Here is a 6,129-nt window from a genome sequence, read left to right as displayed (position 1 = left end):
CCATTCTACTCTTAATACTTCCTTGTTTCCTTTCAAGTTATATTACAAAGTTGTAGTAATTAAAACAATATGGTACTAGTCAGATAAAGACAAATACCATATGATTTCACTCATATGTGGAATTTAAGAAACAAAATAAACAACCATCAGGGGAAAAAAGAGGCACACCAAGAAACAGACTCTTAACTATAGAGAACAAACTGATGGTTACCAGAGGGGAGGTGGTGGGGGATGCGTGGAATAGATGATGGGGATTAAGGAGAGGACTGGTCATGATGAGCACCAGGTGATGTATGGAATTGTTGAATCTCTATATTGTACACCTGAAACTAATACAACACTCTGTTAACTACACTGGAATTAATTTTTTTAAAGTATTATCCATTAAAAAATATTTCCTTGTTTCTTGCTACCATTGTTTAGAGTCACCAAACTTTATCAGTAGTGGGTTTTGATGAGTCGCTTCATGATTTGCCTCTATCCCAGCTCCTCATTATTTCTATGAGACGTCTTAAAGCTCAACACAACTTTCTTTTCACTTCTACCACTCTAGTAAACGTGTTAGGAAGGAATATTCTTATGAATTTGGGTATAAAAATTCATTATGCTCCCAAAGGATTTGTTCTACAGGCCCCTGACTCCTCCCTTTCACATCTGTGTTCCCTAATGGCTTTGTCCAACTTCCCTGAGTTCCTTTGCCCCTTCAACCTAACGCCTATTTCACTGAAGATTTAAATCAACTATTAGAATTTCCTCTTCTTTATGGGCAAAAAAAAACACCACGAGTACTGGGCGCATATGGCATGCAGAACTTCTTAAGGTAAAATAGATCCTTCTGTGACCCTCCCCAGGATTCCCCAATATCATTTAAAGCCAGTAGGACTTGAGGAGTTCTGCTCAATAATCCAAGTCTTATTAGACAAAAACTTCTAGTCCCCACTTCTAGTCCATGCAGTACTCCGATTTTGGCCAAAAAAGAGAGTGAGGCTTGGGGAGGCTATTGGTTAGTCCAAAATCCAAGATCTAGCAATAAAATTGTCAAACCCAGATTTCCCTTGGTGCCTATTCCTAACTCTATCCTGTCTGCTCTCCCTTCCAACACCCAATATTCCATAGGCATCTATCTATGTTCTACCTTTTCTAATATTCTTCTTCATAAGCAATCCCAATACTTATTTGCCTTCACCTGGACTGTTATATCCCATGGATTTACTGAGTCCCCTACCTACTTATTGTGCACTTTAAATACCAGTTTGAGGGACTTAAAATTCCCAGGAGACTCCACTGTAATCCAATATGTAGATGACTTCCTTCTGTGTTCTGACAGTTATGACCACTCCCCCTTTTTTTAAATTTTTGTTAAGATTTATTTATTTATTTGAGAGAGAGAGAATGAGCTGGAGGGGCAGAGGGAGAGGGAGAGAGAATTTCAAGCAGACTCCATGCTGAGCATGGAGCCTGACTGAGGGCTTGATCTCACGACCATGAGCTGAAACCAAGAGTTGGGTGCTTAACTGACTGTGCCACCCAGGCGCCCCATGACCACTTCCTTTTAGACACTGAATACCTTCTTAAAGCATAAGAGGCAAAGGTACATAAGGTGGCTAGAGACAAAATTCAATTTTGCTCTCAAGTGTGTCTGATTTCTGGGTCATGCTATTTCAGCTGCAAGTAGAACTATCTCCACAGACCAAGACTTTACTACCAACATTTTCCTCTCCTTGAAAAAAACAACCAAGAGTTTTTTCTGGATCTTGTGGGGCATGGATACATAATTTCTCTGATTGCCTCACCTCTCTACACATGACTAGGGAGTCATATCTAAATCCAGTAGTCTGGAACTCCCTTTTCAAAGATGCTTTTGTGAACCTTAAGGTTTCTGTACTTTCACCTCCCACACTTGGACATCCGAATTACTCCCTGCCTTGTTCCTTGTTTGTACATGAATGAGAGAACTGGGAGTGCTATCTCAGAAGCATAATGTACACCAAAGACCTCTGGGATATTATCATTTGGCCTTAGACCCAGTAGCTAAGACCATTCCCCCTTACATTCAAGCGGTGGCTGCAACCACCAATTTTGTCCAAGCTACCTCTGATTTAGTGTTAGGTAATCTGCTTAACATGCATGTTCCTCATGCTGTGCAGACCCTATTAATGAAAATGCAGCACTGGTCTGTGTATCAGCTTACCCCATGAAATACTACTCTCTCCCATCACCATACATTGTCATCAAAATCTTAACCCTGCCATCTTGTTTCCTTTACCCACTGATGGGACACCCCACAATTGTATCATTAATACTATGTCATTCTCCTGTCCTAGACTAGATTTATCAGAAAACCCCTCCTCCAAGTTAACCTCAGTCTTCATATTGATGACTCCTACGTCCAGAAGGAAGATGGGGCCTTCCAGGCTGGATATGCCATCCCTGATCAACATAAATCTCTAGAATATTAAGCCCTGCCAAATGTTAAATCAGCTCAGGTCACCAAGTTAATTGCTCTAGGTATAAGAGCAGAGGGAACAAAGGTTAATATTTATACCAATAGCCACTATGACTTTGGGGTGGTACACGATTTTGGTATGTCCTGAAACACAGAAGATTCATGACAGCAGCTGGTACTCCAGTCAAAAATGGGCTCCAAATAGCAGAACTTCTGGAGGCATTGTTAATACTCCATCATATCATTATAGTTAAAATTGAGGGATGAAGCACAAATAAAATCAGATGAGGCTTGGGGAACTAAACTAGTAGGTAAATATGCCAAATTACCAGTATCTTCTACAACCACCCAAGAAATTGAAGCAATTTCCAAGCCTTGGACTATGCTCCTAGATCCCACATCAAGGTTCTAAACCTCTGGTGGGATTTTCACCATCCCTGAGAGAGAGAACTTCTTTAGGATGACTCCTAAGGAAATTGTGAAAGAGATATTCATAAACTAACAGCCTCAGACTCAGAAAGAATTGGATGGAGGAAATTTGGATGATCTATCCACTCAGATGGACTTTGAAAACACCAAGAAAACTGCCTGAGAGTTTTGAGAGTAAAGTCTACTTCTCAAGCCATTGTCTATGGTTTACACAACATGACTAACCATGTAAAGGATAAAATGCAGTATATAATAGACAAACAGTGGTTTGGACCCTTTAGTTTTATTTGGACCAAGCAGTTGCCATTTGCTTCATTCACCAGAAACATAATCCTGGAAAAACTGTGAAAGTGGGGGCAAGGAAAGGAAGTGGCTCTCCCAGACATTTCCTTCACTGACAAATAGGCTGTATTTTATCCAGTTACCAAAAGCAAAAGGCTACCAATATGTACACACTCTAATTTGCATGTTTTCTTTTTTTATTATGTTATGTTAATCACCATACAGTACATCATTAGTTTTTGATGTAGTGTTCCATGATTCATTGTTTGCATATAACACCCCGTGCTCCATGCAATACGTGCCCTCCTTAATACCTATCACCGGGCTAACCCATCCACCCACCCCCCTCCCCTCTAAAACCCTCAGTTTGTTTCTCGAAGTCCATAGTTTCTCATGGTTCCTCTCCCCTCCCCCCTGACTTCCCCCTCTTCATTTTTCCTTCCTACTATCTTCTTCTTTTCTTTTTGGTGGGTGTTGAGAGTGGTCTGGTAGATATCCAGCTCAACTCAGGGGACCGATTGTAATAGGGTCCCCTACTCTTCTACCATCTTTTCCTCCTCCCCTGTCTTCTCATTTCATCTAGGTTTCTATCTTTTGTGTGTTATGAAAACTTGTCATGTTTCATGTTCTTGAGAGTGATGCTATATTAAGAAGGGGTCATACACTCTCTAGAGCCTGGCACTTCAGGATGTGTTTCTGGTGTATGCTGTGTGCACTCTGCTGCTGTGTTTTGGCTGCTCTTTCCCACAAGTCAGTCTTCTGCAGAATTCCTCCTTGCTTGCAGTGGGGAGTGTTTGGACCTTTAACTAGGTGTGCTTTGATTTGTTTGTTAAAATAAGCCTGGTAAAAGAACAGAAAAGCATGATCCAAAAGAGATAAAAAGGAAAGGAACAAAACAAACAAACAAACAAACAAAAACAAGCAAACAGACAAACAAAAACCTACAAGCCTGATTCTAAAGAAAAAGAAAGAAAGAAAAAACAAAAACCCCCGTCTTATTTTCACCAGAACTGAAGCTGATGCTTTTGATCACTCTATGATCAGTAGACTTGATGCATGTGGTGGGCCTATGCTGATCCTCTGAGGGAGAGGCCCACTGGGCTGGCTTACAGTGAGACCCACCCTATTAAAGATGTCCCTGCAGGGCAGGGGGGTGGGAAAGGATGGGGTTTGTTGTAAATCCCTCCAGCCTCCACTGGAAGAGTTGTGTTCCTAATGGGGAGCAGGGAGGAAGATGGTGTCACCCTGCTCTCTCGTTCCCAGGGAGGGGATCTCACGACCACTGCTGTTCAGGAAGCCTTCACAGAAAAACAATCTCCCCTCTTGTGTCCCAGACTTCTGTCAGTTCTTTGCCCTTGTCCTGCCTGTTCCTGGGACTTTGGCATGACTGGCACCACAGTTCGGTGTTTTATCTCTGGCACATGGCTGGTATACAAAACCCCAAATCTTAAAGAACCCGGCAAGGTGTGGACATGCTCACCTCCTCCAGAGGATAGCTTCACAGTGCTGTGTCAGGTGTTGTATTGTCACAGAAAAGCAGTCTCATAGCTGTGCAGGTACTTAGAGTGCATGGTGAAGTGCAGCAAAAAAGCTGCCACCAGGTTATCTGCCCTTTGCCCACACTTCTATCCCTTGCTGATGAACGGCTGTTCAATGGTGCCCAGTGGGTCTTTTCTCCTTGGAGAGGAAGTACACCCTCTTCCAAATGTACTCCTGGAAGGGGAATGCTCTCGTCCAGTGTGACTCAAGGGCTCCCTACCCCACATTGTCCACTGTCCACTCCTGGGCCTCCACCTCCCTCTCTCCAGGAGCACCACAGCCCACCAGGCTTGACTCCAGCAAATGGCACGGGCTTCTAAAACCTCAGAATTTGAGCTCCATGGTTTGTAAAAACTTACAATAGTCAGTTCCTCTCGATTCTCCAGTAAATGACTTTGGGGGAGTGTTTTTCTTGTGCAAACCCAATGTGCTGCTCTCTCCCCCTTTCTCTTTCTCTCTGTTCTCTCTCCATGAAAAGTGTTCCCTCCCCTCTGTGGTATGTTCTCTCCCTCTAATTGTACAGATTGTTCTCTCAATCCTCAGATCAATTTCCTAAGTGTTCAAAATGATTTGATATTGATCTAGCTGTGTTCAAGGGATGAGACAAGCCCAGGGTCCCCTACTACTCTGACATCTTAACTCCCTCCCCCTTCCTAACTCCTTTGATGTGGCTTTTTCTCTCCCTTTAGTTGTGGAGTTTGTTCTGTCAGTTTTCAGGTTGATTTTTGGGGTACTTAGAATGATTTCATAGTTACCTAGTTGTGTTAATGGAATGAAACAAAGTATATGGTCCTCCTACCTTGCCACCATCTTTTCTTCAATGCAATTTTTTTTTACATTTTTTGCACAAATTAGCAACTAAATAAGGTAAAGGACATATCTTTAAAGCAAATATATTTTGTTTATCAAAAGTTCACTAAAGTGTCATTTTGCTTTTATAATTTCACTGCAAACTGGCAAAAACTTTGTCATGCTGGTGTACAAGACTAGTTACAAAAGACAAAGACAAAGACTAACTAGTATTTGGAAGCAGTGGCATAATATTCATTCACTCAGCAGTAGATAGTATATATATATATATCCTGATACTTTTATGGTAGGCACAAGGTAAACAAGACAAATACAGTCCTTGTACTCCTGGACCTGATATTCTAGTAAGGTAAATAGACAATAAACAAGTCAACAAATAAATCCAGAAATATATCCAGGATAATATTATGGTTATGATCAGTACAATGAAAAAAAATGAATAGAAAACATTAAGAAAATAAAAAGTGTTGGAGGCAGGATTTCAGCAAAATGGTGAAGTAGACAGCTCCAACCTGTTATCCTCCTACAGAAATAGCGAACACCAAGCAGAAACTGACAGAACCAGATTCATCAGAACTCTCGAAAGCAGTCAAAGGTTTATAATAACCGAGGGACTGCTGAAT

This window comes from Mirounga leonina, unplaced genomic scaffold, assembly GCF_011800145.1.
Source record: "Mirounga leonina isolate KUSES-001 unplaced genomic scaffold, KU_Mleo_1.0 Mir_101529, whole genome shotgun sequence".
Taxonomy (NCBI): domain Eukaryota; kingdom Metazoa; phylum Chordata; class Mammalia; order Carnivora; family Phocidae; genus Mirounga; species Mirounga leonina.
This window is presented reverse-complemented; position numbering follows the sequence as displayed.